We start from the raw sequence: 19,741 nt of genomic DNA on the forward strand, positions 1-19,741 counted from the left end.
CTCCCAAATTCTTCTCAAATATGAGAGTATCTCATATATTTGGGACTGTTTTAATGCCAAAACTTGATTTATATTTCTAGCAGGTTTAAGGAATTATTTCGCATGGCAGCATGATCAAGTATTGCTGGGATGCAGTGTGGTTTTAAAAACTGTAAGTGAAAACCACAAGCCCCTAGAAAAATGATTCTGGACTTTAACAGAACCACACTAGGCAATTCATTCATAAAATTTTCATTAATTCCAAGAGAAGTTATTTTAAGATATGTTGATTGTAGTATATTCTCTTTCTAATCACTGCTGGTCACCAGTAATATTGATTCTCTAACCACTAACTTATTAGATTGGTGCAAAAGTAATCATGCTTTTTGCACAAACCTAATATAAGCAATTGGTTCCAACTAGTATCAACCACACATATCAAGGAAGAAATAGATAGACTACGTAAGTCAGTGATTTCTAAATGACATTTATATACAAATTCTATTAATTTTACTAGCAATCATATTTATCTTTTTTTCTTCCCTAGACATGGGAGTCTACTTCTTAAGTGAATCTTTAGCAGTGCCCCCCAAAAGCTGTTTTGTAAAGAATCAAGGATTACTTTCTAGTGCTGCCTGCATTCACTGCCATTGCACCAATGTTATGCTCTCCACTCTTAACATCGGCAGGAGAAGAGCTGACTTCCGACCCTTGGGGCTGCCCTTTGTCACTGAACCAGCCTAACTTCCCTGGCTTTTCACAAATTCCTCCATCTGCTAGTGCCTCAATTTTGTAACAGGATCAGAAGAAAAAGAATAAATGGCCTTTTAATGGGTATAATTTTTATTTCTAATTTAATTCAATTTTTTATTTAATTAATATGAAGAAGAAAATAGATTTCAACATTTTGGGCAAAATTGTGTCTTGTTTTTGAGGTTTATAAAAAGATTCATTTGTACATAAAAACGTGAGGAGGAATTTCATTCTATAAATTCTATCCTACACTCAGATATTTCAGTGTCGGCTACAAGTCTTCCTGAACTTCTCATCAATCTAATTTTGTATTGAAAACCACTGGAGGGAGTTTGGTGAGGAAAGGCAATTTTACAGGTAGTTCTGTGTCCATTTCTTTTGAATAGTCCTTAGCACAGAGCAAGAAGCTATGTAATACGCATTAGTACTAACTGAAGGATCTATCACATGTATATTGGACACTATGAAACTTTAGAAAAGAGGGTTTTTAAGAATATTTTATTTAATGTTCTCTAAATTTACGATCAGCATCTTTTAATTGATGTTTACTTTGGTTTCTGGCTTTGTTAAAGTTTCGGTACAGAGAAAGGATTATGAGTATGTTTAGTTGTAAACATGACAAGTATAGACTTTCTGAATTCAGCAAAGTGTGGATGTAATAGGCCAATAAATTACTGCTAAGTGGCTGGGTTTAAAAAAACAAACACAAACAAAGCTAAACACTGCAGTGCAGATTCCTACTGTGAGCTTTTCTTTTTTCTTTTTTTCCTTCTTTTTTTGAGTAATATATGTGCAATCATTCTCCCCAGAACTATCACAGCTTGAATTTAAATAATCGCTCTAATTTGTATGGCAAAAGAAAAAAATAACACCCTCATTTGTGCTGATAAAATGCAACTTGTGGCAACTGCAATCTTGTGGTTTTAATGTGATTCAGAAAGCTGTCTGCAATAAAGGAATGTATTAGAGATGCTTTTTAAAAGCTGATACCATTTTGTTTTTTGTAAAGTTCTGGAACAATTTAGCTGATGGAGGAAAATGTGCATTAGATTTTCTGATAAGTGATTTTCCAGTCACCAAAATTTATTTCCATATCCAGAGACTTTATTTTGTGAAGCCTTCTCAGTCCATGGTATACTCATGTGCTTCTAGTATTATGTGCTGGATGAAATTGCAGTTTGCACAAACCTCTTACGAATGGCAACTAAAAGTTGTCAAAAGATAGGAAATAAAGGGGCTGGTTAGTTTGACTTGAAAACAATATTTCTAGGGAATTGATTTCACTTTAGGTTGTCTCAAAGGACACCCTAAGAACAGAAACCATGAAGATGTTTTATTTACCTGGCACTAATGTCCACACAAAACAAACTGAGACAAGAGCTTAAACAAATTTGGGATTTCAAGTTGTCAGAGGAGTTGGAAATGCCTTGCCCCTTGTCATCCTTCCAGAATCTCTGAAAGTCAGGTAGGGTACTTTTTTTAAAAGTTTTTTTATATTTTTATTTAATGGGGGGAAAATGATCATCAGGAGAAATCAGATAGGAGCAATCAGGGTGTTGCAAGTCCTGATTACGCAGAGACGTTAATCACGTTTCATGCATCTCCAATCATCACGTTTTATCTGTCCTCCAAAGGAGGAACAGGTGAGGATTATCCCACCTGATGATCCAGGCAGGGTACTTTTGACTTTAAGGGCTTTGGAAAGTCAAATGGTTCTAACCATCTTCTGGACACGTTCTGTCCTAGTAACTCCATTTAAATGATTTACATTTCCACTGTTCCTCCCACGGGTTCAAATAATCCCTCTAAAGTTTCCCCGCATCTCTAATCTTTTTATAGCATTACATGAATGAATTAATTTTATGCATATTGTTGTTTCTCTGTCTTGCCCATTAGAATGTAAGTGCCACAGGACAGGGATTTTTGTCTTTTTGCTCCCCAGTGCTGAAATCAGTAATTTGCGGTACTCGATAAATAGCCCTTAGGTGAGTGGGTAGTTCCTATAGCCACAGACCAGTAAAGCCGCAGTGTTTTAATGGGATTTGTAGAACTCAGGAGTCCTTGGGAAACGAACCAGCATTGGATTTGCGGTGGAAAAAGAATCTTGAGTGATAGGTTTACTTAGCTCCTCTGCGGGAGGAACAGGATGGCTGATGAATAATGGTAGCCCCCCGCTTGGCCCAGGCTGTTGTCCTAGACACCCAGAAGATCCCCAGGTAAATCAAACCACCACCCCTCTCTGCAAGCCTCTTCTGATCTCCCATACAAGATAAGTCAGAGGACAGACCCTTATGCTAGGAGAAGGGAGATCTCTGTTCCTGTGAACTCATTGCTTTGTGAGCCATTCTAGCAAAATAATTGAACTTAAGGAGGGGTTCATGGGAACCCCTGACTTATAGTGAAGTTGAACAGAAATCTGGGTAACATAAGGATCCATTACTTGTGTTTAGTGTCTGAAGTGAGGGGCAGTCTTGTGGGACTTAGCTCTTTACCTGTGGAGTCTGCATTAACTTCAGGTGGTTGGTGTTATGACTGAATTTAAGATACCCAGTTGGTGTTTGGAGAATTGGAGAATTAGTTGGTGTGGGAAACACACCCACATCCACACACACAGACACACACATTACACATACACACACGTTTGACATTGGAGTGAAGTGCTGAGTATAGTAAACAGGTTGTTTTTCCTCTACAACCTTCAAGACTCCAATTTATGTATGTTAGATCTTTTGTTTTTCATCATTTTGTTCCTCTGTGCTTTGTTCTAGAACTTAGGTGAGGAAAAATGATGTAGGCTGCCTAGACCACACTTTGAAAACTGCTTCTCTCTGATGGCACTCTTCAAAATTTCAACACGTTCTCCCGTCTTAATGGACTCTAAGTCTGGGTTGCTTTTCTTCTTATCCACCTGAGTCGTTAGAACACATTATTCACTTTTTCAGTCTCTCTGAATCTCCCCTAAATGAGCAGATTCAGCCAGGAAATACCTAAAAAACAGGGTTCAGATCTCTGAATTTTCTTTTTCCCGGGAGTCTCAAATATGTAATTCTTCACTATCTCTTTGACCTTACATTGCCTTAATATACATACTTAAAATATTTCCTTCAGCTTTTCCAGTTCTTTTGAAAAAGGTTGTTCAAATCCTTGTGACACTTATAACTGGCAATAGATCTCTCTCCATTTCACACTGGACAAAGTTTTAGCTGTTATCTTCAATGCAAAAATCATCAGAAAGTTAAAATGTGATTATTTTTAAATATTGTTTAGTCTTTTAAATATACACAACTTTAAATAGATAAGGAATTTTCATTCTTGACATTTGTGTAATGCAGTGTGCACGTCATAACCATGGTTAAATTTTAAGTAGGCTGGGAGCGGTGGCTCAAGCCTGTAATGCCAGCACTTTGGGAGGCCGAGGCGGGTGGATCACGAGGTCAAGAGATCGAGACCATCCTGGTCAACATGGTGAAACCCCGTCTCTACTAATACAAAAAATTAGCTGGGCATGGTGGCGCGTGCCTGTTATCCCAGCTACTCAGGAGGCTGAGGCAGGAGAATTGCCTGAACCCAGGAGGCGGAGGTTGTGGTGAGCCGAGATCGCGCCATTGCACTCCAGCCTGGGTAACAAGAGCGAAACTCCGTCTCAAAAAAAGAAAAAAAAAAAATTTGTTAGTAAATAAGAGGCCATAGGTATTTATTTATTTTAGATATTTTTATTTCTCCAAATTTGTTATTTATTAGGAGCAACTGAAATAAAAAATATAATTAAGTCTCGTCATTATCATCATGGAAATGGCTTTAAATGAAAACTGGTCAGATGAATATTATTGCTTCCCATTTTCAACCAGGAAATAGTTGCCACTGATAAATTGACAGCCAGAAATCTGTCAAGAACGCTCAAGATATGTTATACAATGCAACATGCCTGTTCACAGAGGGAAAAATCCTAGGAAATAACTTATGTGTACTTCTTGATTTCATCATACAAGACAAGCACAAAAGCACCACCCAGGCCTCTGAGAACACTGGACCATGCACCCTTGAAAAAAGCTTTGCCTCCTTCATCAGGAGCCATCTTCTTCCAGCAGTCAAGCATGCCTGTGTACATGATGTCAATTCCTCTGCACCCTCACTGCATCATAGTGCCGCGGCAAAAGGTGTCAAATGGATAGGAAGTCAACCCAGCATCGGCAGTGAATCTGTGCGATCATCCGGCTGATGGCGATGTGAGTGTTCTTGGGATCCGGAAACATTCCCTTTGCAGTGTCATAGATACGGCAGATGGCAATACCCTGCACAGAAACGTTAAAGCCTGGGTGCAGGCCCTTCATCGCGTCAGATCTGTAGATCCTAACCAGGCAGTCACCGATGCCTGGGAATTCCCTTTCGGCTCCAGCTTTACCCACGTAAGAGGGTATGGGGAAAATCAAGCGGGTACACAAAACACAAGGATGTGGCCCAGCGCCACCGCCTGATGCCAGATTCCCTGCAGAGCAGCGCCCAAACTGCGTCCTCTTGTCCACACCACCCAGGAGGATCTGCTTGTATTTATCTCCGAAGGCGGAGTTGAGAGCTTGGGTGGGGAAGTATCTCATGACATGGGCCGTTTCCTGTGCCGGAAGGACCGGACTGCCTGCTCCTGGGGAACAGGGACCACGCCGTCTGTAGCGCCCTGTGCTGCTTCTCTGCGCTGGTCTGCTTGCTCCATGCTGCATCTGTAGCGGCAGCTGGACCTGCTTGATGGGCGCTACCGTCGTCCTGGAGACGGCTGCGGCCACCCCACCTGCCCCAAGTCCAATGTCATGTTGAAAGGAAAGAGGAGGCAGGCTGCTGCGGGCTGGGACTGGGCCGGGGACTGGCTTTGACTCCGGAGCGGCCTAGGTTTTTTTATGAAGCAATTCCTAGGATTCCCCTCCTGCTGTTAAAAAAACACTCCAAACTCTGGAATTTTAACATGTTTAAAGATGGCGTAGGGTTTGCGGGAATGTGCAGAGATGCTTTCCTTTTCTGTTTGAATAAACGTCTGTACCTTGTCACAGGTCCTAAGAAAAGCGGACCGTGTCCAACACAACAGAGGGAGTTACTCAGAGGTGTGATTTTGTCTTCCTCTAGCTAAGGAGCGCTTTCACTTCCTCAGGTCATAGACGCCCCTGAGACGCTGATAAAAACATCTGAGTTGTCTTCCTTAAAAATAAAAAGTAAAGAGTGAGAGAGAGAGAAGTAAAAGATGAATACAGTTTCAGGGATTCCGAAGACAAAGTCTATTCATGGACTCCAGCTTACAAGTTCTGATCTGGTTGGAATAGTCTGGAGACTGTTCAGTCCAGAACGGGTTGTGAATGCGACACCCACATGCCCTATGTATTTACATGCTAGAAGGCAACGCTTGAAATTCTTTCCACTTGCTGCTGTAAACTCAGACAAATCCCCTGAAACCAGCTCATCAGAAACTCGCTTTCATAATCAGAGAAGAAGCACATGGAGAGGCAAAACACATGCCTGAGAGTAGCTATTTTCACGTAAGATGATGCTTAGTAACAACTATTTTAAAAATTACATACACACATATTTAAAACTGAAATAATATAATTTATTAAAAACATTCTTGAAAGTTCACTCCAAAGACTTTTTTTTGTTGTTGTTTTTTATGCTCTTACATCACCATTCCTTCTTACCACTTTATATGATTAATACTTACATGGAGAACACAGGAAAGGCTAAGTTCAAGTTAATGATTTTAAGCATTCCTTTATTTCATTATTTTGCACATTCATTTGAAAATGTTTTCTTGCTGAGAGGCAACATAAAATAGAAAAATTTCTACATGTAACAAAGAAGGTCTTCTGTTTTTATATTTTATATTTCTATCATAGTACATAAAAATTCAGGAAAGTGATGCCCTAATATAGTTTACATTTTATTAATTTTTGTTATTTTTAGTGTTTTTAAACAACTAAAAGTCTTTAATTCTAAGCTGACAAAGTGTTGCCTGTTTAATTATGGAATAGCTGAAATACAGCACATCCTTATTAATTTAGAGTCTATTAGTAAAGCATTTGAGATAATTTGAAAAGCAAGAATGCTATTTATGCAATTTAGAGATAAACCATGTTGGCAAGTGAGTTAAGTATAAATAAGATTTTATAAGGAGTATTTTCCATTCTAAGAGAAGAAATTTTCAGTTACATTAACATCAATTTGCTGAGTTAATTCTGAAACCTCTTTTTTTTTTTTTTAACCTTAGTGTAGATCCAGTGGGTCCTCTGTGCTGCTGAACAGTATTAGCATAGTTCATTACGCCATTCGCATGTGAGGGAATGGCTCTTCTATTTAGTTTTCTAGAATTTATTCTGTGCTTCACATAGAGAACCCACCATGCCCCTGTTAATGTCAATGAGTGTGGAAATCAGTGGGCTGTATGAATTGGGTGACAGCATGTATAACATTACACCTAATGCTAAAAACAACAACAAAGGCCAAAATGATCAGGCAGACTATAAAAAATAGTCTGTTTGCAGTTATTTTTCATTATATGAAAACGGAAATCAATTAAAATCATTAGCTGATCTAATTAGGTAACAAAAAATCCCTATTTCAGATATATTTACTTATATGAATGAAGGAAGCAAAAGCAAGTGAACCATGAGGTTCATTGTTGATCCTCACCATCTAATAGAGTTGAGGTTTGAGGCTTGCAGGGTCTTCTTGAGATTCCTTTTAAGCCGTTATTAAGGGTTTAAAAATATTGATTTCATGTCCAATATGTAATCGATTGACTACATAAAAATACATGGATCATTGAAGCTTCCAGCAAATTCAAAAGCCAAGTAAAAATAAAATCTAAGCAAATTAGGAATAGTAAAGAAAAAAAATAAGGTAAGTATTTATAAAATGATAGAATAATTCACAAAGAAAATCTTAATATAGGAAAAATGTATTAAGACTAATCATATTGTTTTAGCCTATTTAGTGGATAAAACGTGCTCATATTTTATCTGTACCTTTTACAGAAAGAAGTGTTTCTTTTTTTCTCGGCTTTATTGAGGTTTTACAAATAAAAGCTGTGCATATTGAAGGTATATAATATGTTTAACACGCATATACATTGTGAAATGAGTACCACAATTAATTAACATATTCGCTATCTCACATAGTTACCCTTTTTTGTGTAGTGAGAACATTTAAAAATTTACTCTCAGCAAATTTTGAGTATAAAATACAGTATTATTAACTATAGTCACTATGTTATGCAGTAGCTCTCTAGAGCATATTCATGCTGCATAACTAAAATTTTGTGCCCTTTGACTAATATCCTATTTTTCTCACCATTCCCAGTCTCTGGCAACCACCATTCTACTCTCTGCTCCTATGAGTTCTGCTTTTTTATATTCCACATTTGAGTATTTGTCCTTCTGTGCCTGGCTTATTTCACTTAACAAAGTACTCCAGGTTTATCTCTGTTGCCCAAATAATAGGATATCCTGCTTTTTAAAGACTAAGTACTATTCCTGTATATATAAAATGTATATTATATAGACTAAACTATATGTATATCTGATAGTCTAATAGTCTATATATAATAATATAGATAGTATTCTACATATATAATAGTCTAAGTATATAACATTATCTGTCCTTGGACATTACATTGATTCCATCTCTAGGCTACTGTAAAGAATGCTGCAGTAGACATGGAAATATGATATATTAATGACACATGGATTTTATTTCCTTTGAATATATACCCAGAAATAGAATTGCTGCATCTTAGAGTAGCTCTATTTTTAATTTTTTATGGACTCTCCATGCTATTTCCATAATGACTAAACTAGCTTACTTTCACACCAGCCATGTACAAGGATTTGTTTTTCCAAATCCTAAAAAATACTTTTTTAAAAAAATGTTTTTTTAAATGTTTGATAACAGCCATTCCAGCAGGTGGGAGGTGATACCTCATTGTGGCTCTGATTTCCATTTTCCTGATAATTAGTCATGTTGAACATTTTTGTATATATCTGGTGGCCATTAGTATGCCTTCTTTGTAGAAATGTCTATTCAGGTTCTTTGCACATTTTTAATTGAGTTGTTTGCTTGCTATAAAGTTGTTTGAGTTTCTTATGTATTTTGAATATAAACTCCTTAGCAATCATATGATTTGCAAATATTCTGTCTCATTATTTAGGTTGTCTCTTCACTCTGTTGATCGTTTCCTTTGCTGTGCAGCAGAAGCTTGTTAGTTTGATGTAATGTCACTTCTCTATTTTTGCTTTTGTTTCCTGTGTTTTGGGGGTCATATCCAAAAAATTGCCCAGACCAAAGTCATAGAGCTTTCTCTCTGTTTTCTTCTAGCAGTTTTACAATTTCAGGTCTTACTGATGTCTTTAATCCATTTTGAGTGTATTTATGTACATAGTGTGAGGCAAGGTCTAATTTCATTATTCTGTGTGTGACTAGTTTTCCTGCACAACTTATTGAAAAGGCTGTCCTTTACCCATTGTGTGTTCTTCGTGTCTTTGCTGCAAATCAATTGACTATAAATGTGTGGATTTATTTCTTGTCTCCCTATTCTGTTCCAGTGATCTATATGACTGTTTTTATACAAGTACCATGCTATTTTCATTACTATAGCTTTGTAGTACATCTTGAAATCAGGTAGAGAAATGCCTCCAGCTTTGTTCTTTTTGTTCAAGATTACTTTTTCTATTCAGGGCCTTGTATGCTTCTATATAAATTTTAGGATTTTTTTCTATGTCAGTGAAAAATATTGGAAATTTTAAAGGAATTCTATTGAGTCTGTGGATTGCCTTGGGTAATATGAACATTTCAATATTAATTCTTCCAATTAATGAGCACAGAATATCTTTCTACTTGTGTCTTCTTCGATTTCTTTCATCAACATTGTATAGTTTTTAGTGTACAGACTTTTCACCTCCCTAGTTAAATTTATTCCTAAATATTTTATTCTTTTTGATGCTATTACAAATGTGATTGATTTGTTGCTTTTTATCTCACAGTTTTTTCTGTTAGTATATAGAAATGCCACTGGTTTTTAGATGTACATTTTGTACCTTGCACCTTCACTGAAATAGTTGATTTCTAATAGTTTTTAGTGGGATTCTAATGTTCTCTATATCTATATAATTATGTCATTTGCAAACAAAAACAGTTCATTCACTTCCTCTCTATTTTGCATGCCTTTTATTTCTTTTTCTTGCCTAAATGCTCTTGCTAGGATTTCTAGTGCTGTATTGAATAGAAGTGGTAAGAGTGAGCATCCTTGTCTTGCTCCAGATTTTTTTTTTTTTTTGAGACGAGGTCTCACTCTGTTACCAGGTTGGAGTGCAGTGGCATGATATTGGCTCAATGCAACCTCCACTTCCTGGGTTCAAGTGATTCTCCTGCCTCAGCCTCCCCTTGTAGCTGGGACTATAGGCACATGTCACGATGGCTGGCTATTTTTTTGTATTTTTAGTAGAGACAGAGTTTCATAGTGTTAGCCAGGATGGTCTTGATCTAATGACCTTGTGATCCACCTGCTTCAGCCTCCCAAAGTGCTGCGATTACAGGCATGAGCCACCATGCCCACAGTCTTGCTCCAAATTTACAGAAAAATCTTTCAGCTTCCCACCACTTAGTTCTGGATTTGTCAAATATGGTGTCTGTTGTAATGAGGTAAATACTTCTTGTACTTAATTTGTTGTGAGTTTGACCATAGAAGATACTTAAATTTTGTGATGCCTCTTCTGAAGCTATTGAGATGGTCACATGATCCTTATCCTTTATTTTGTTAATATGATGTGCCACATTTATTTATTTGTGTATGTTGAACCATTCTTGCATCTCAGATAGAAACATGGTGTATGATCCTTTGCTGCACTGTTGAATTCAGTTTGCTAGTATTTTGTTGAGGATTCTTGCATGTATCTTTATCTTGGGTATTGGCCTGTAATTGTCTTTTCTTGTAGTATCCTTGCCTGGATTTGAGTTGATATTGGGGTAATTATGGCCATGTAAAATGAGTGTGGAAGTATTACTTTGTCTTCATTAGTTTGAAAAAGTTTGAGAAGAATTGGCATTTATTCTTCTTTAAGGGTTTGGTGGAATTCACCTGTAGGCCATTAGGTCCCGAGCTTTTCTTTGGTAGGAGGTTTTGATTACTGATTCAATGTCCCTATTCATTATTGATCTGTTCACATTCTCTTTTTCTTCATGATTTAGTTTTTGTGAGTTATATGTATCTGTGAATTTATCCATTTCTTCTAGGTTATCAAATATGTTGGTGTATAATTGTTCATAATAGTTTCCTATGATGCTCTGTACTTCTGCAATATCAGTTGTATTGTCTCCTCTTCATTTTACTTATTTAGGTCTTCTCTGTTTTTTTTTTTGTTGTTGTTAGTCTAGCTAAAGATTTGTCTCTTTTATTTATCTTTTCAAAAGAACACCTCTTAGTTTATTTGGCCTTTTCTATTGTTATACTAGTTCCTCTTTTTTTATTTCTGCTCTAATCTTTATTATTTTATTTCTTTTTCTGATTTTGGGCTTAGGTTGTTCTTCATTTCTACTTTCTTGAAGTATAAAGTTTGGTTGTTTCTTTGAGTTTTTTTATTCTTAATATAAGCATGTATTGTTTTACATTTATCTTTTAGAACTGCTTTGCTATATTCCATAATCTTTAGTATATTGTATATTTACATATTCATTTGCATGAAGATATTTTTGATTGACTTCCCTTTTGATTTTGTCTTTCAGTAATTTCTTTTTCAGGTGTCTGTTGTTTTATTTCCATTTGTGCATTTCTAATTTTTCTCTTCTCATTAATTTCTAGTTTAATACTATTGTGGTCAGAAAAGATACTTGGTTATTATTTAAACATTCTTAAATTTCTAAGATTTGCTTTGTAGTATATGTTCTATCCTGAAGAATGTTCAATATGACTTGAAAATAATGTGTATTCTTCATTTTTGGATAGAATGTCCTGTCTGTGTCTATTAGACTTACTTGGTCTAAAGTGTAGTTCAAATTCAGAGTTTCCTTATTGACTTTCTATCTGAATAATTTATTTGTTGTTGAAAGTAGGGTGTTGTATTTCCCTAGCATTATTTCATTGCTATTTCTCCCTTCAGTTCTGTTAATATGCACTTTACATATTTAGGCACTCTGAAGTTGGGTGTATATGTATTTACAACTACTATATATTCTTGATGAATTAATCACTTTATTATTTTATAATAATCTTCTTTGTCTCTTTTTACAGTTTTAACTTATAACCATAAATACCTACATTAAGGGAAAAAGACCTCGAATGAACAATCTAACTGTAGACTCAAGGAACTAGAAAATGAAGAACAAACTAAGTCAGAAAAAGGAAGGAACTGATAAAGATTGGAGCCAAAATAAATAAAATATGGACTAGTAAAGCAATAGAAAATATTTAAGTATAGCCACACCTGCCCTCATTTTTCTTTTATTTGCATATTTATTTTTATCACTTCACTTTCAGCCTATATGTGTCCTTAAAGCTGTGACTGTTACATAGGCAGCATATAGTTGGATCTTGTGTTTTTATTCATTCAGTTATCTGTGTATTTTAATTGAATAATTAATTTATGTTTAAAATAGTTATTTTAAATAATTACTTTATTATTTAAGGACTTACTACAGCCATTTTAATAGTTTTCTAACTATTTTATATTTCCTTTGTTCCTTTCTTTCTCTTTTGCTGTTTCCCTTTATGATTTGATTTTTTGTAGTGCTAGTAATTTTTTTATATCTACGATAGGTTTTGAGATGTTTTTGTGATTATCATCAGGCTTACACAAAGCATTTTATCGTTATGAGTTTATCTGAAGCTGATAACAACTTAACTTCATCACAATGAAAACTATAAACATCAACTTTTCTTCCCAATATTTTATATCAGTTTCACAATTTACAGTCTTTATATATTGTCTATCCACTAACAAATTATTATGCCTATATTCATTTTTAATACTTTTGCCTTTCAATTATTATTCTAGAGTTACAAATGATTTATGCAACACTGTTACAGAATTAGGAAATTCTAAACTTGACTACATTCTTACCTTTACAATAAGCTTTTTACATTCCTATACTTTCTTTACCATTTCTCATTAGGCAGGCTCCATGGTGATGAACTCCCACAGGTTTATCTGGAAAAGTTTTTATTTCACCTTCATTTGTGAAGAACATCTTTACTGACTGTAGTATTGTTGTTTGATAAGTTTGCTTTTTGTTCTTTTAGCACTTTGAGTATGTCATTCCACTTTCTCTTCTCCCCTGGCCTGTAAATTTCTGCTGAGAAATCTGTTGATAGCCTTATAGAATTTTTATTGAATTAATTGGTTTCTTTTCTCTTATTAGTTTCAAAATTTTCTCTTTGACTTAAGAATTTGATTATAAAATGTCTCAGATTGTAACCAGGGGAGCGTATCAAACTCCCAGAGATTGGAGGTTCTTGGCCTTGCTAACCCCAAAGAATGTGGAAAGGGGCCCCAGAGGCATGGGGAGTTTGCCATTCGAATAAATATCATGGACCCAAAGAGTTTTGCAGAAAAGCATTTTATTAGACAGAGAGAGAAAGAAAGACAGCTCCCATGCTGTCATGGGAGGGGACCCAGAGAAGGAATCCATATAGGTAGGAATAGCTGGAGTTTTAACCCTTGAGTTATTTCCTCCCCATTCATGTTCTTGTCCAATGAGAGGAGTTCTTTCAAACTTCCTCTGGAGTGATTGATCTTTGACTCTGATACTGGATTGACTGCTTGGGCCACAACTCTGAGTTACAGAGTCCCCTCCTCCCAGAGCTTTCAGTGGGTTTTGTGGGATGAAGGAACCTCACCTGGGTTTGTCTACCTAGCTCGTGTGGGGAAACCCAGACAAAGAACTTTACATTTGAAACCCCTCTGGTTCCTGGATGGAGGCCTGGAACCAGAAAACTCCTGCCTTTCAAACCATACCCCTGGTGGACCCAGGAAGAGAAGCTTCTATAACAGAGCCCCTCAAGATCTCTTTACTCAAGGTTGTCTAACCCATGGCCCATGGGTGGCATATAGCCCAGGATGGCTTTGAATGTGGTCCAATACAAATTTGTAAGCTTTTAAAAAACATTATTATATATTTTTTAACTCATCAGCTATTGTTAGTGTTAGTGTAAGTGTATTTTATGTATGACTCAAGACTATTCTTCTTCCAATGTGGCCCAGGGAAGCCAAAAGATTGGACACCGCTTTCTTTATCTTTGTTTGAGATTCTTTGGACTTTATGGATTTTGATGTTCATTTCCCTCTTCAGATTTTATAAGTTTTCTGTCATTATTACTTTAAATAAATTTTCTTCCTTTTCTCTTTTTTAGTTCCACTGGGGCTCTTGTAATGCATATGTTTGCCCCCTCGATAGTGTCTCATACATAAGTCTTGTAGGCTTTCTTTACTCTTTTTCATTATTTTTTCTTTATGTTCCTCTGACTGAGTAATCTCAAATGACCTTTACTTGAGCCCACTGATTTTTTCTTCTGTTTGATTAAATCTGCTGTCAAAGTTCTCCATGGAAGTTTTTAGATTAGTCATTGTGGTTTTTAGCTCCAGAATTTTGGTTTGACTCTTTTTATGATTTACATCTCTTTGTTGAACTTCTAATTTTGTTTGAAGATTGTTTTCATGATATCTTTGTCTATCTATGTTTTGTTATAACTCACTGAGATTCTTTAAAATAAGCTTTTAAAATTCTTTTAAGGCAATTCATAGACTTCCATTTCTTTAGGTTCTGTCAGTTGTGCTTCTATTTCTTTTTCTATTTTATTATTTTTTCTTCTCATTAAACTTTTTTAATGGGTCTCAAAATTCTGTGACAAATTTTTGGTCAAGTTGTTTCCATTAAAAAGTACTGATTTTAAAAACTAATAACTTAAAACTGCCACATGCAAAAAAGAAAACCAAAATGGTCCACAAAACATTCTCCTTTCATTCTGAAGGTTTTATGATGCATCGTTATCATTAACCAGTCTTTTACTACTAAACTTAAATGGTCAATTGAAACAAACAGTTCTGAGACTGTTTTCCTCCACTGCTGATTAAGACTGAGGTGCCAGGTATTAGGGGTAATATACATTTAGCCTTCTGAGCTTTCTGGGCTTGGTGACCTTCCCAGCTCCAGCAGCCTTCTCGTCCACTACTTTGATGACACCCACCACAACTGTCTGTCTCATATCACAAACAGCAAAGCAACTAAGGGGTGAATATTTTGAGAAATTCTCAACACATATGGGCTTGCCAGGAACCATATCAATGATGGCAGCATCACCAGACTTTAAGAATTTAGGGCCGTCTTCCAGCTTTTTACCAGAATGGTGATCAGTCTTTTCCTTCAGCTCAGCAAACTTGCATGCAATGTGAGCTGTGTGGCAATCCAGTACAGGGGCATAGCCAGTACTGATTTGGCCTGGATGGTTCAATAATCACCTGAACAGTGAAGCCAGCTGCTTCCATTGGTGGGTCATTCTTGCTGTCACCAGTGATGTTGCCACAATGAACATCCTTGACAGACACATTCTTGACATTGAAGCCCACATTGTCCCCAGGAAGAGCTTCACTCAAAGCTTCATGGTGCATTTCAACAGATTTTACTTCAGTTGTGACATTGACTGGAGCAAAGGTGACCACCATACCAGGTTTGAGAATACCAGTCTCCACTTGGCCAACAGGAACTATACCAATACAACCAATTTTATAGACATCCTGGAGAGGCAGGTGCAAGGTCTTGTCGATTGGATAAATTGGTGGTAGTGTGCAGTCCAGAGCCTCAAGCAGCATGGTTCCACTGTCATTGCCATCCTTATGGGTGACTTTTTATTCCTTGAACCAAGACATGTTAGCACTTGGCTCTAGCATGCTGTCACCATTCCAACCAGAAATTGGCACAAATGCTACTGTGTTGTGGTTATAGCCAATTTTCTTAATGTAAGTGCTGACTTCCTTAATGATTTCATCATATCTCTTTTAGCTGTCAGGTGGCTTAGTGGAATCTATTTTGTTAACACAAACAATTGATTGTTTCACACCCAGTGTGTAGGCCAGAAGGGCATGGTCTCAGGTCTGCCCATTCTTGGAGATACCAGCTTCAAATCACCAATGCCAGCAGCAACAATCAGGACAGCACAGTCAGCCTGAGATGTCCCTGTAATCATGTTTTTGATGATGTCACTGTGTCCTGGAGCATCAATGATAGTCACGTAGTACTTGCTGGTGTAGAATTTCCACAAGGAGTTACCAATGGTAATACCACATTCATGCTCAGCTTTCAGTTTAGCCAAGACCCAGGCATGCTTGAAGGAGCCCTTTCCCATCTCAGCAGCCTCCTTCTCAAATTTTTCAATGGTTCTTTTGTTGATGCCACCACATTTGTAGATTAGATGGCCAGTAGTGGTGAACTTGCCAGAATCTACGTGTCCAATGATGAAAATGTTGATATGAATCTTTTCCTTTCCCATTCTGGCTTTTAGGGGTAGTTTTCATGACACCTGTGTTCTGGCAGCAAACCCATTGCAAAAAAAAAAAAAAAAAAAAAAAGAAAAAGGCGGTACTTCTATTTCCTAACGGTCTGTTACTGGTGCTCCCTGTTAGTGGTGTCGTGTTTGCTGACTATATGTGTAACTTATCAATATGTGTTGGTGTCCATGCATTTGAAGTATACATCTATTTCAGTTTTTGCAGTCTATCTTCTATAGTGAAAGCCTTTTCCAGTTAGTTTATCCAGAGATTATGGGCAGGTAATCTGGTGAATTTTGTCAGCTGTCTTGTTTCTGAACTACTTTGGGTAGGCTGGTTTAGTGCCCAGGTCAGCCTGGTTCCACAGAGGTTTTTCTAGTTCTTGGTTCCATAGGGGCCAGGCAGAAGTTAGAGTCCATGGTGCTGGCATCTTGGGCCACAAAGATGGCCTGAAGCTTGAGTCTGCAGAATTGACTTGAATGCTTGGTCGGTAGGTGTTGGCCTAAGGCTAAGTCCCCTGAGGAATAGTTTGAGATCTGGAGCCATGTGTGTCAGCCTGATGCTGGGGTTGACCTGGAGGCTGGGTTTGTAGAGACTGGCCTAGTTCTTTAGGTCATGGGAACATGCCCAGAGCCTGTATCCATAGGAGTAATCATGAAGCCTGGATCCTTAGAGGCTGGCCAGTACCATGGTCTACTGAGTTGACATTGAATCCTGGGTCTGCTGGAGTGGGCCTGGACCCTGGCTCTCCTGGAGGATGGAGCAGCAGATGCCTTCCTGGTGTCTGGAACCACAAAAGCTAGCCTGGTGTATGGGTGCTGACCTGGCACTGGGGTGGGCCTGGAGGCTGAGTCTGTGGATGCTGTCCTGAAAACTGGGGCTCCTGGGGCTGACTGTGTGGTGGAGCAGACTCGGACTCTCAGGCTGCCGCAATGAGCGTGGTGCTATGGCAAGCCTGGAGGCTAGATCTATGGAGTACTAGCCCAGCACAGGGGTCTGTTTAGAGCCCCAGGCATGCCTGGAGCCTGAGGCTGTGGGATCCATTCTGGAACCTGGGGCCTTGGTTTTTGGTCTGGGGTCAGATATTACTGGGACTTGCATCTGCAGTGAAATTGGATTCTCACTTTACTAGCTTTTGACCACATGGATGATATCTCTATTTGCACTGCTCTCTTCAATGTGTCTTTTCTGTGCTATACCTAGGTGCTGTAATTTCCTACCTAGATTTCTTAGCTCTTATGAAGGTATTTTTGTGCATGGATAGTTATTCAAATCGACATTTCTATAGAAGAACAAGCCCTGGAAAGTCCCATTTTACAAAGTTTCTGTATCATTTTTACAGGAGTTTTTAGATACTGTACTGAAGTAACAACCCATGAAGGAGAAAAAATGTGAAATTGGCCTTTATCAAAACTTTAAAAATGTTCTGTGCTGAAAAATCAGTTAAGAAAATAAAAGGAAAAGTCTCAGGTTGAAAGAAAAGTTTGCAAGTCAAATTACTGACCCAATATTATTGTGTCTGGAATATATAAAGAACTTCCAACATTCAACAATAGATCAATAGGTAAACAATAGGTAAACCACCCAATTTTGAAAATGACAGAAGATCTAAACAAACACTTCCCCCAAAAATACACAAATGAAAATATGGATATTAAAAGATTTCCAACATTATTATTCATCAGGGAAATGTAAATTAAGCCTCAATGAGATACCACTATAAACTCACTAAAAGGGTTACAGTTTTAAAAAGCAATGATAATGCCAAGCATTAGTAAGCATGTTGAGCAATTGAAAATATTTTTTGTTCAGTCATTGTAGGAAAACAAAATGGTCCACACACCATGGAAAATAGTTTGGTAATTTATTATCAAGTTAAATATATGTGTTATATGTCCCAATGCCCATGGCTTCCACAGGCTTGCTAGCCAACTGATGATCAGAACACTACTTAATGATAGATGCAGAATTAGTATTAAAGTCAGCTATGAGATGATAAAATTTATCTTGAGATTAGCATATGATGATTGAATGTTACAGGTCTTGACACCACTTGACAGTGCAATTTTAGATAAGCTTTTAATCTTATTCAGTCTATCTGTGGTTCATGGGTTAAATGGAGACATACCAGTCTTGCAATCATACATTAGTACTTAGTGTTGTTAAATATTCTCTACTTTACAAGATAGACAACTTTATGGAATTTTGTTATGATGATTATCATAATCACTGTCATCCATATTTCCTCATTACCAATCTGAAACTCTTCAAACACATCAATCCTTAATAATAGACTGAAAGTTATCAAGGATGTTGTAAAAAGATGTCATATTCTTCTTTTTGGCCACAGGAGGGTCCTTTTTCCTTACAGAACAAAGATGTTCACAAGGACAAGAGCATGAATCAGGGCTGAGTATTAATGTGAATAACTTTCTCTTTTCTCTGTTTAACCAAAACATCATCTTCTCCCCCCATAATTGTAACTACCCACTTAATTTTTGCAAGCAGATGGGAATACATTGAGCTAATTCAGTAGTATATTTTAAATCATCACCTACTTCCGTATCTATACAAATTCTGTTATAGGAGTTAATGATAATGAGATTAAAAAATACAAATGGTAATAGAGAAGCCCACAAAAATGAGAAAGAATTGACACAAAAACACTGAAAACTCAAAAAGCCAGTGTGCCTATTCTCCTTCAAATGGTTTCAACACCTCTCCAGCAATAGCCCAGAACTGGGCTGAGACTGAGATGGCTGAAATGACAGACACAAGTTTCATAAGGTGGGTAATGAACTTTGCTGAGCTAAAGGAGCATGTTGTAACCCAATGCAAATAATAAAAGAATCAAAGAATCATGATAAAACAATACAGGAGCTGATAGCCAGAATTTCTAATATAGAGAGGAGCATAATTGACCTGATGGAGCTGAAAAGCACAATATGAGGAACTCACAATGCAATCAAAAGTATCAATAGAAGAGTAGACCAAGAAGAGGAAAAATTTCCAAGTGTGAAGACTATCTTTCTGAAATAAATCAAGCAGACAAGAATAAAAAAAAAATGAAAAAGATTGAACAAAACCTCTGAGAAATATGAGATTATGTAAAGAGACCAAACCTATGACTGATTGGGGTACCTGAAAGAGACTGAAAGAATAGAACAAAGTTGAAAAATATACTTCAGGATATCATCCAGGAGAACTTCCCCAACTTAACAAGATGAGCTAACATTCAAATTCAAGAAAGCAGAGAACCTCAATAAAATACTCCACAAGAAGATTAACTCCAAGATATATAATTATCAAATTCTTCAAAGTCAAAATGAAAAAAAAAAAATTAAGCCAAAAAAAAAGGCCTGGTGACATACAAAGAGAAACCCAACAGACTAACAGCAGACCTCTCAATGGAAACCCTACTGGTCAGAAGAAATTGAGGGCCAATATTCAACATTTTCAAAGAAAAGAATTTCCCACCCAGAATTTCATATGTGGCCAAATTA

The 19,741-nt window shown here is 36.9% G+C and overlaps 1 non-coding gene and 2 pseudogenes across 1 annotated transcript; all 3 read right to left on the reverse strand.

The window, feature by feature from the left end:
• Positions 1 to 2,265: 2,265 nt before the first annotated feature.
• Positions 2,266 to 2,398, reverse strand: LOC135270757 (U8 small nucleolar RNA). The gene has a single exon (XR_010338890.1). It is a non-coding gene; the product is annotated as a U8 small nucleolar RNA (small nucleolar RNA).
• Positions 2,399 to 4,690: 2,292 nt separating this feature from the next.
• Positions 4,691 to 12,945, reverse strand: LOC105722054 (ADP/ATP translocase 2-like; annotated as a pseudogene).
• A 1,826-nt stretch (positions 12,946 to 14,771) lies between these two features.
• Positions 14,772 to 16,240, reverse strand: LOC105722046 (elongation factor 1-alpha, somatic form-like; annotated as a pseudogene).
• Positions 16,241 to 19,741: the final 3,501 nt, after the last annotated feature.

Source organism: Aotus nancymaae, unplaced genomic scaffold (assembly GCF_030222135.1).
Source record: "Aotus nancymaae isolate 86718 unplaced genomic scaffold, 86718_ANA_hifiasm-v0.15.2.pri h1tg000065l, whole genome shotgun sequence".
NCBI lineage: Eukaryota > Metazoa > Chordata > Mammalia > Primates > Aotidae > Aotus > Aotus nancymaae.